This window comes from Dipodomys spectabilis, unplaced genomic scaffold, assembly GCF_019054845.1.
Source record: "Dipodomys spectabilis isolate Male_0828 unplaced genomic scaffold, ASM1905484v1 ptg000273l, whole genome shotgun sequence".
Taxonomy (NCBI): Eukaryota; Metazoa; Chordata; class Mammalia; order Rodentia; family Heteromyidae; genus Dipodomys; species Dipodomys spectabilis.
In genome coordinates this window covers 10,986,364-10,998,703 of record NW_024870950.1, presented here as the reverse complement: position 1 = coordinate 10,998,703, position 12,340 = coordinate 10,986,364, and positions in this window count along the sequence as shown.

Here is a 12,340-nt window from a genome sequence, read left to right as displayed (position 1 = left end):
CATTTCACAGATGAGAAATCTCCCAATGGGTCACTGAGTCAAGAAAGCAACTTGATTTCTAAGTGAAGCTTCTCTCCTGGACCATTAGGAAAGAGACACAGAGAAATATGAACGTCACTATCAATTGCCAAAACGTTACTGCAAAAGCTGAATTCCTTCTTCAAGCTTTTAGAGCAACTTTCTGTGACAGTTAGAGATGTTGGTCACCATTCAAGTCAGCCATGAAGCTTGTGTGAGGCCTACAATGGCATATCTGATATATTTCCGCATTGCAATAAGAATATTTTGAAGACCTCTTCTCACTTTCCAGAGAGAGACCCTAAGTGGATAAAGGTTGACTGTGTAGAGTCAAAGGCAACAGGACATTTCGAAGCTAGTGTTTTCATAAAACTGATCAGAGTACCAAGTGGCTTTTTTGGGGCAGTGAATGGGCAACACTAGAGATAGATTCTAGGAATATGCCGGTGTTTTGATTTTCAACTTACTTTCTCAGATGACCCAATCATTCATCCGCATTTGAAAAAGAATGATTTCAAAATAAACACTTCTTGAATCTTTTTTCTGTGTTCTGGCCTTTGACAGGAGTCACGTGGCAAAGAAGAAGAGACTGGGACCATTAAAGACCATCTTCAATGCAGATCACCTCAGGGAGCAATGAAGAGTAAAGCTTTCACCCTAAGAACTGCTCACGGAACTTTATAGTTTGGAGAAGAAAGAAAATTGTCTAGGCTATGAGCCCACCACCCTGACAAAGCCTACCACCTGCATTCCTGGGGCCCAGATAGTCCCTGCAAGGCCTCAGGCCTATTACATCCATTCTTCTCACATGGCAATGCCTGTCTGCTTTGGCAAATTTTGATAAATGCAATGCCCTGTTGAGTGGTGTGTAACCATTGCAAGCAATATTAATCAAAGAAGGGGCTGGGGGATTGCCTGGTATTTTGGGAGCAAGGGCAAAACAATCACATCTGCTTTTTTTTTCAAATGACCACATTCATTGGTTCTTTCTCTTTTTTCCCCTCCTCAAATCTAATGATCAGGCTGCCTGCAGGCCAACAGTTAGACTAGTTCCGTCCATTCCTGCATCATAAGCTGTCCCCTGGAGGCCATTCCTGATTTGTACTCTCTCTTGGTCTCCAAAACATTAAATAAGCTAAGAAGGATGGCTCTTAATGAAAGCCTGAGATTCCTTGGCTTTTAATTGTGTGACACTCAAACAAATACATGCTCATATGCAGGCACATCACATCCTGAGTTGTTTATTGGTATTACAAACCCTCTGCCTGGGTGTCATGCTCGGCCACAGAGAAATGTGAACAGCTTGGTTTATTAATGGCAGGTTCAAAGGTCGGCCCCGTCATTCACTGCAATGGGGACTCCAGCTCACTCAAGCCCTCAGCTTCCTAACACAGAGCAACATGATCACAGTGTTGACTTAAGGTAGATTAGAAACTCAAAGCCCAAGGAGACACATAAAAGGCTTTTCCAGGCTCTGAGCAATCTATGCAGAAACTAGAAGCATAGAGAAAAGAGGCACCTGTTACATTGGATTAAAAGTCAGTTTCTGGAGCTCACTCATTTGAATCTGCTTACTGTACACTGGAATTTGAATAATGTACAACTGTCTTCCTCTCAGCAACAAGGAGCTATGTTGTTATCTACATTTTTAGGGCTCTAATATGAGATTGAGAACAGTATTTGTTGCACAGTAGGTTTTCAAGACAAGGCCAACTAGTTTAAATAAGATAAAAAAATGTTTCCTTGAGGATACAGGTGGACCCATTGCAACAATGAGATGTACAAGATGTTATGTCGAAAAACGAACTTTACAACTTTGGACAGGGGTGGAGGTGGGGGTGGGGAAGGGGAAAACTGCTGGGCGGGGGGGGGGGCAGGGGAGGGGAAGAGGAGATGGGAAGGGATGGGAAGGGGAAACAAAGGAGGAGACAACAATGCTTGATAAGAAATGTACTCATTACCTTGCCCATGTAATTGTAACCCCTCTGTACAGTATTTTCACAATTTTTTAAAAAAATGTGGAACCTTAAAAAAAATGTTTCCTTGAAAGTATGTACTAATAAAATGCTTGAAAATTATAATACACAAATCATCAATTGTGTAAGTGTAATCTTTCAGTTGGAAAATTAAAGGCATTAATAAGTTGTTGCCCCAAAGGTCAACCAAATACATTAGTTTGCAGAATGAAAAGTTCAACACCAAATCAGACAAGACGAGATAATGTTAATCCCCATGCTTCTAGTGATAAGCCCCAGATCAGAACAGATTTATCTGGATCAAAAGTAGGAGTTACTTTTCTATTTGCTGTTATTATATCATTAAGACAACAGAATCAAAAGGACAAAAAGCTAAGGAGAAAAAACAAGGTCAGTTGCGATCATGAGCCCCAAAGCCTCCTATACTAATTTTTAATGCTAGCATGTTGGACATTATTGGTCTTTCACACATTGTTTATTCTCTTTATAAAAACAGCAAAAACTACTATTCAACTAAAATAACCAGAGTCAGAAGACATCTATAACCCCATAAGCATCTCAATGCATATGAAGCCCTTGACATATCCATCAAGAAACAGAATGATCACCACTGGGGAAAAAAATAACCTTCCAAGTGAAGATAGCTATTTTTATATTTTCTTAAGGCATTGCTCAAAGAGAATTTAATCTTCTAGGTGCAATTTGTAGGTCCAAAAGCTTTGCTTTATATGACTCTACTCATTCCTTCTATGTGTCATTTCCTATTGAGCACCCCACCCCACCCCCCCAAAAAAATGGGAACTTGTTTATTAGAAGGAAGACAAGATTACCTGACTGGTACTGGCAAATTCACAGCAGTTCCTGAGGGAGACTCAATTAAATTCTTGTCTAATTGTGTTTTTTTTCAGTTTTTGAATAGAGGCCATTTTCTGATATCTGGGGGCCCCTATTTCCCCCTTTTGATCCAGAGTTGATTTTTCTACTTAGGATAGCAGTTGGAGAAGTTGAAATGGTCTACCTTGTATACTATCTGTTACTGAAGCATGGTCCTGTTCAGGCAGTCAATTATCAATCATGTTTGCACCAACTCTGGCATACCCACCCAAACAACACAACCTTATAGGTCCAAAGACATATCCATGAGCCACCATGTGTGTTGAGCATAGACAGAAGCTGCCAGCTCCGAATACACTGCATGCATACCTCATGTCTCACCACAGCTCACTTGCACTGTTTGAATGAGAAAACAGGTTCAGAAAGCCTTTAGTGGTCTGCAAAACAGCACATGGTCAGTGAAAGACATAAACCATGCCTTGAACCTACTTCTGCCTACTGGAGATGGTGCGCAAGAGGTTTTCATTTGACCTTCTTATACCAGACTATTGGAACACAAATGCCACTCAGGAGTGAGAACTCTGGCATTCACTGCTATCATTTCCACATCCATCACAAAACATATACCTAATAAATAGCTGCTAAGGGACAGTTGGCTAGGGTAATTGGTGTTTAGACTGATATCCTCATTCTCCATATCAACTTGCTTCTGTACCTCATATCAGATTAGACATTCTTCATATACATTTTCCCCCCTCTAAAATTCTTGTCTACACATTACTACATTATTTTGCCCATGTTTGTTCTCCCCCTCCAGGATCTCCTATTTCTCAGAGACCAATCCTTGTCCTAGTTGCCAGAATAATTCCTTGTCCAACTTCTTTTACCTGCTCCCGTCACCTCTGTACCACCAACCCTTCCTTGACCTTGACTGATGCTTAATTAAGAGCTCCAAGTCTTATGTCATGAAAGGAAGCCAGAAGGCTAGAGAATACAAATGTTGTTATTTAAAACAACTCTCTGCTTAGCAAAATCTTCTAAATTCTATTGTTAAGCCAGGCATCAGATGGAATAATACATTTTCAAACCAAACACTGCTTTATGTTTGTAAAGTTACAAAGGTAAGCAATTGAATAAGAAGACCCATATTCTCCTTTCTAGGTTCCTTCTTTAGTGATTTTGGAGTAAAACAATGGCAAATGATCAAAAGAACACAGGTGCACATATTTGAAGAAAAAGGAAACACAAATACCTCATTTCATGTTCAGTTATGACTGAAGAACTCCTCATACATAATCACATTTTAATATAAATATGTATGACCTCAAAAAAGAATGGCATTCAAAGTGAAGATATACAGTTAGGGTGAGAATTTCTAACACTTCTAATCTCTTTAGGTGCCAAGAAGCCCTTTTTGAAATGGAAGAAACATTCCATAATGTTCTCAAGGCCTTGTTCATGAAGAAAATGCTATATTCTATTAGCCTTGGAGTTCTATAATGTCCAAAAAGACTGTTTCTTAAATCTATGGTGGGAGTCACGTGAGGCAAAAGCAGGCAATCTCTTATTCAAACCTAGGTAGGGCTTCATTCATGCACGTTCCTTCTCAAGCACGTTCTCCTAGCTGCTCTGGGCCCCCCTGCAGTCTGCCTCTGATTACTCTGCCACTATAGATTGCTTTTCCTGGGGACTTGGGTAATGATTGCGGGAAAATGTGACTTGGGAGAGTTTCCTATTCCATAATAATCAGCCTTGACAGTGATCAACCTTGAACTCAACAGTGACTCAGGCACTTCAGAAAAGGGTGTGTGTGTGTGTGTGTGTGTGTGTGTGTATGTGTACAGTAAGGATGGTAATGACCTAACACAAAGCAGGAACATGAAATAATTCAAGCCTCTTGGCTGGCACATACAACAAGAAAAGATAAGAGCCAGACAAGCAAACTAAAAAAAAAAAATGAGATTTCAATAAAATAGCTCCAGATGGCATATGACTCCCTGAATTCCACCTTCAAGCTGAAGCATTCACACACATGCAACCTGGATGCAGAAAAACTTAGTCCTATAACCTCAGCTCCAATTCCTGCCTCTCTGGTCATTGTAGACTTAACCTTTCTGCATTCTTCTGACCTGGCTTCTGATATATAGATGGATATTTTAACTGAGAAGTCCACTGCTGACCACAAAAGTGTTCAAAGACTGGGGTTAACTTCTCTTTACATTTATATCTAGGGTAGCCAATATCAAATTCTGGGAAGGCCTGTACAGATGGCCTTGCTGGTGGCCGTGGATGTTGAAGGTATTCAGGAGTTGTTCTAGAAACTCTGCCCTTGCTGGCTTCAATCCTTTCTGTACCTTATATTTCAATAGCATTTCAGTGTGGAAGCTTCTATTCACTCAACTGTGGCAACTATTTTTACATCTCTGTCAAATCTCATCCTGATTCTCCTCCTTTGGGACAGGTTCTTATAAATCCCATTATGATGTCAGGAATGCAAGAAACCGCCAGGATAAAAAGGGATTGGGCAGTCTGTGATTCTGCAGCTGTCCCCATTTTAAGGAAGAGAAAGCCAGTGGCTTGTTAAAAATGGCAACCACACTGCCATCTGTCTTCTGTGTGTTTTATCTGTCTGACTTAATAAGGTTCTAATAAGTACTCGAGGGATTTTTTTTAAGTCAGGTTTTTCTAACCAAGCTCTGTGACTCTTGGAACATAAGTGAACTCAAATACCCTGTTTATTTATTCTTAAGAATCTGCCCCTTATGAACATGCAACTAACTTACATGGTTATGTGATGAGCAGAAAGGGGAGAGGGTAGACTCCAGATTCATAGCCAAACAGTGGCACACCGCCCCAATGAAGATGTGACAAGAGCTGGAGGGAACCAGGAAAAATCCTAACTCAGACTTTCCAAATAAAATAGCACTTTATAGAGCAAAGAGCCTCTGAGTGGAAAATTTGAAGGATGAATGCAAAGCGATATTGGAAGGAAGAAAGAATACCCAAGTCCACATACTCTAAAATATGTAAAAGATCCAGAGATCCCTCCCGTTCCCTGCAGCAAAGGAAATCTAGTATCGGTTTTACTTAGAGCCAGTGGAGAAAATGTTAAAAAATGAGGCTACAAAAGTGCCCAGGGGTAGATAAATCGTGAAGATCTCTGCTATCAGTTTCCAGTCATTTCCACTGATCACTCCAGCTGAGTCTGTAACCTGAAGAGTCATCTCATCCCTTTTACTTCTGGAGAATGGGATGGTTATTTATAAGCCAGTTGGCAACTTTATCAACCAGAATATGAAGTGCACAATTCTTTATGTTTTTCACTAAATGCCTCCAATGCCCTGCCTCTGCATACTTCATTATCATTCTCCTGTGCTCCTTGATATTGACATCATCATACCAAATTATGCTTGTTTCCTAATATATCACACTCCTTTCCTAACATCACTTCTACCCATAGTGTCTCCATGACATAAACCACCTTCAAGCATTCACATTCTGCTCACACGGGCCTGCCTTATCTTTCCAAAGTCAACTCAAAGCCACCTCTCCAGGAAGTGCCTGTAATTCCTTCTGTAAGCATCCCATTCCAGTCACCTACACCTGCAACAATACAACCACGTTCCCAGTTCCACCACCCACCATCCATCACACACTGACTTCGGTAAACACAAAGCACTCTGTTCATATCCAAAAGTAATCATTAGTTGGCTACTCATCCCACATGCTGCATAGAACAAATCATAATTAATAAGTCTTTTATGTATACCCATGGTGACATGTTTGCATGGCTTGCATCCCCAAATAGACTCTTAAACTCTTTCAAGAAAGGAGACATACTTTTCTTATTAATTTCCACATTGCCAGTGTTTAATTCCAGTGCCTGGGGTATATTAAGCACATTTGATGAATATCTGTTGAAAAATAAATGAGAAAAACAATACTACAAGATGAGCCCTCTCTCCCAACCCATGCCCTTCCTTCCTTCCTCAATACATAGTCACATGTACACTCAGCCATGCATGAGCACGTGTGTGCGCGTGCGCGCGCGCGCACACACACACACACACACACACACACACACACGAATAAAACTCCTTAATCCTCTTTAATTTCCTGCTAGGGATTAAACAACACAAACAAATGAACACCCCTCCCCCAGTCTCTCATTCACCCAGGCAAACAATCCTTTCTTAATCCTCTCTAATTTCCTGTTCAGGATTCATGGGTCAAGGAGGACAGCAGTCAAAAGTCCAAAATGCCTTTATGGGAGGTCTAAAACTTACAAACTTTCAGTGACGGATTTTAAAATCTGGTGGAATTCACAAGACAGAGAATCACTGGGACCTTACTCTTGATTTTACCGCTGAACTTTGAAAGGCACTCTAACCTACCAGTTCGAAACTATACATTTGTGCAACTTGGTGTATTAATAAGTGACAAGAAAATTCCCTTTTCTCCCATTCACTGTCTCCTTTCCAATCAAGTGCCCAAATTACTGTGCTCACTTTCACTAGACAAACAATGGAAGTCCATTTTTCATCATCAGCTGCCTTTTTTTGCTTTCTTCATTTTCTCTTAACCCCATGCTATATGCAAAATGAACAGCCACTGGAGAAAAAAAAATGGCTTTCAGAGTGGACCAGTCATCTCCTGCTTCAGCAGTCCCACCATGAAGGGGGCTGTACTCATTCTGAATTTGCTAAACTTAAGGCTGAGGAGAGGGGCTGGGAAGGTGACTCAGTGGTAGAGCGCTTGCCTTGCATGCTCGAGGCCCTGGGTTCGATTCCTCAGCACCACATAAGCAAAAAAAGAAAAAAGCCGGAAGTGGCGCTGTGGCTCAAGTGGTAGAGCGCTAGCCTTGAGCTGAAGAGCTGAGGGATAGCACCCAGGCCCAGAGTTCAAGCCCCACGACCAAAAAAAAAAAAAAAAAAGGCTGAGGAGAATTCTAGCCCGAAGTTTACTCAGAAATAACTTCTGGACATGTCTGTGAAGTCTATTCCAAAGCATACAGGTCTTTGTGAAAGGGGTCTCACAATAAAAATAAAAAATTTCGTAGGCTGGGTGTTGGTGACCTACACCTGTAATCCTAGCTACTTGGGAGGCTGAGATCTGAAGATCACAGTTAGAGATGGGCCCCAGCAGAAAAGTCCTCATGAGACACTTATCTCTAATTAACCACTCAAAAAACAGAAATGGCGCTGGGGCTTAAGTGATGGAGCACTAGCTTTGAGCATAAAAAGGCTCAGGGACAGCACCCAGGCCTTGTTTGTCCCTCCCCCATGGTATAACCCCTGTTTTCACTGTATTTGATGTTGGTATAATTTGGGGAGGGGAAGGGAAACAGGTGGGCCCATTGCAACAATGAGATGTACAAGATGCTATGTCAAAAATGAACTTTACAACTTTGGTAGGGGGGGAAGTGTAGTCGTGGAGATGAGAGGGCAGGGATGGTAGGGGAAAAACAAAGGAGGAGGCAACAATGCTTGATATGAAATGTACTCATTACCTTGCTCATAATTGTAACCCCTCTGTATGGTATGTTCACAATAAAAAAATTATTTAAAAAACCACAACTGACAATTAATTAATTAACTAATTAAAAAATCCCTGTTCTTGTATACAATGGAGAAGACTAGCAGAAGCTCACTGACCTATATATCTGTTCTGGGAAATAGAAAGTCAATTCACATATTTCATTCAATTTAACATCTGTTTAGCGGCCTTAAAATATTACTTATACAAGGGAATTAACGTTATACCTGCTGTAAGTTTCCTCTTTTGTTTTTCCTAAGGTCAATTTGTAATCACTTGGTGCTGAAGATTTATGGAAACCAGGACTGAAAATCATCTTGGTGCTTTATACTGATATATAACTGGTACCATCTACTCAATTCTGATTGCTTTGTGTCAGTTAGCCTAACAATGGAAAGCATATGTTCTGGTTAGAGTTCTTGTCCTGTCTACTGACAGTTGACATTCTAACTTTTGACAAAAATCAAGATTCTTCACATATTGCTGATTTTCAGCTCAGAGAGTGCACTCAGAAAGAATGAAACTTGGCCTCATGATCTTTTCAGTAAAAATCATTCAAAGATGTTCTAAAATCATAAACATTTAAAAAAGACTTACCTGCAAAGACTATCTTTTATTGAGAAGGCATCTCTTATTTGTAAGGTGTACATTACAATGGATTATAGAGGGTCGTTTATTCATTTATTCTTTTGGCAGGCTTTTGCTGATTGCCTCCTATGTACCTGGCCCTTGACTAGGCATAATGAAGACAAAATAGCACAAATATCCGATGCCTGGTGCACAGGATGCTCAATAACCGCTAAAGCTCATTCATGTCTTCTTTTCTACAGGAGTCTGGGTAATATGGACAATAATGAGAAGTTTTTATTTTGATCAATGTTATAGCCCAAGAAACTGTCATCTCTCATGAGAAAGCCTTAAAATTTTGAGAGTTAAAAACATCATTTGATACTATGTATGTTTTTATGCAGGGATCTCACAATGATATTGCTTGTGCTTATAGCAAAAGCAAGCTCACAAACGAAAAGCTAGCTCATTCTGTGAATGAATGAGGAGCTAGGTCTTAAAATAAGACTTCATCTCATAGAATATCTATTCTTAGGCTTGTCCCAGAAATAAAAAAGCAAGCTATCTGACTTTTCTGTGTTTGAAGACAATTGTTTTGTTGCTCTGTTCTCTTCTGTACTATTTTGTTCTGTCTGTGATACTAGGGATTGAATTCAGGGCCTTGTGTATGCTAAGCAAGCACTCTACCACTGAGCTCCATCTCCAGCCAATAGAATCATTCTCTTCTCCTAAACATTCTCCTCAACGTTAATGACCACTTAAACTGTCCTAAGAAGATAGCATAGGTCACCGCCTGCTGAGCACCTACCTGTGGAAGTCAGCCAATGACCCTCTTTAAAGAAAATATTGACATAGACTCTCCTCAAAGGGAATGAGAATTAGTGTCAACAGAATTTCCTATGGGCACTGGGCCATAGGAAAAAAAAAATCACTGTGAATTCAAGTATTTGGCTTATCACCTACAGCCCTCCATCATTGCTGTTTATCATCAAGCGATGTTACTTTCAAAAATGTAATGACAGACCTGTGGCCACACAGAAACTACCACTGGGTAGTCAGCACTCAGACCCTAGACTACTTTCTAGAAAGTCATCTGATCTCTCCTCTCCTCGCAAGTCCCTTGTAGCTGGAGTGTTCTGAGTCATTTCCCCATCTGCATATGGGAAATGTTTTTGATGGTTTTATTTTCTTGCTAACTCTAGTCCTAAAGAAAGAATATAGGAACACACTTGTTTTGAGAAGCAATTCTACATTATCCCCTGAAAGGAACTGTAAAGTAAAAGACATGGAACCAGACAAAAAAAGAATTATGTAGAAGCCAAGGGGCTTTAGATGATATATGAAGGCATTAATAGAAAAGTGGCTATTCACAGGGTTATGATTGATTATGTATTTAAAACAAACACAGTTGCTTTTCTTTACTTTGGCTCTGACAGGGGCTGAACTTTAGCACCATAATGGCCTACTGTTGTCTACATGGCAGGTGGCTGCTACATAAATCTCGGCGAGTGGCAGACTGAAGGGCCAATGTATGGACTCAGTCTATGAACAATGCACACCCTGCACTTCTATAGAACAACAGCAGTACTTTGTTCCCAAGTCTTCTCCTTATGGGAGACACCATAAGGACTCACCTCCCCTTAGGCTTCAAAAATGGAGAACACAAAGTGCAATTAGCAGTTAATTGTTACAATTCCTCATGTGGTGTATCTTTCCAGAGTGAGAAAGAAATACCATGTCCTCTGGGGTTATCAAATCTAATCCCTAATGAGATACTTGAAATACCTTAACAATAACTCAAAGGTGCCTTCGTGACTAGTAGAATATTTAGGTGGAGGATGTAAGTATATATTTCCTAACATGGTCAACTCTTCTCTCTACAAGTACTCATTTCTTCAATATAGAAACTCACCAGAGCATCATATATTTTTATAAGTGTCACCCCACCTAATAAAATACTCATGGGCTGAAGAACATAGGAGGGACAACTCACAGAAAAATCTAGCCAGATGTAAATGGTAGAGGTGGAAAGGAGAAAGGGACTTAGAGTTGTAACTGAGTCTGTATTTTACCTTGTATACCATCCTGATGCACCGGTGGGAAAAACCAAAGCCCAGATGGGGCTGTGACTTACTTGCCCATCATCAGACAGCAAGCTGCATATAGGCTATTTCTAATCTACTAGATTAGATTGGTACTGCCTTGAAACCCCAATGAATCCACAGATGGCATCACAGGCGTAGGCTTAAACAATGCAGTGGTTAAAAATTACTGCACATTTTCCCCTGACTCTGTACATACATTAACCTCTTATTTAATGACCAGAAAAATACAAGTAATATAAACCTCTGCTTTTCATATTTGGAAGAAATAAATGGAGTAAAAAGTCAATGATTTTAAAAGTGAGAAAAACACAGTAGGTGATTTTAAAAGGTAGAAATGACTGGTTTTATGTGACCATATTTCCGCAAATGCATCTTCATAAAGACAAACACTAGAAATGTAAAAAAAGAATCATTAGTTTCTGATACGTGAGAGTTGCAGTTACTTTCTTTAATTTAAAATATCCATCCGTTGATTTCTATTTTAATCACTGTTCTATTAAAACCAGTGGTACAATGGAATTCTATGCTTCCATCAGAAACAATGGCATTGCCCCATTCATAAGGAAATGGAAAGACTTGGGAAAAATTACATTAAGTAAGTGAAGTAAGCCAGACCCAAAGAAACATAGGCTGCATGGTTTCTCTCATTTGTAATACCTAGAATATGTCTATAAATCTACAAGTTAATCCAATGAATAGTAAAAGACAAATAATTACACTTCAGCATGTTTAATTAAACAGTACTCTAAGCATCTGCACAGTGAGAACAAAGGAAGATATTCTTAGGAAAGGACCACAATGGTTCAATAGCTATGTGCATATGATCATATAAAATGGTATTTATCAAAAGAACTCCAAGAAATGGAAACAAGAGGTTTTATTCATTGTACTTTTGCAGTTATTTCTTCTTTCTTTTTTTCCTTTTGTCTATTCTCTGTTGTCACTGGTTTTTATTTCTGTACCCTTTGTCTTGTGTATAAGTCTACCTGATTTGGAGAAGGGAAGGGGAATCAGAGAAATGGAGAGACAAAGGGTGAACCAATGCAACAGTGATATTCACTAGAAACTATGTTGGAAGTGAACTTTATAACTTGAGGAGGACACAATTGCGGGGGGAGTGAGAGAAAATGGAGGGGGTAACACTGTTCGAAAAGAAATGTGCTTAGGGCTAGGAAGGTGCCTCCATGGTAGAGTGTTGCTTTGCATGCATGAGGCCCTGGCTTTGATTCCTCAGCACCACATAAGCAGAAAAAGCCCAGGCCCAGAGTTCAGGTCCCACGACCAACAAAAAAAATAAAAAGAAAG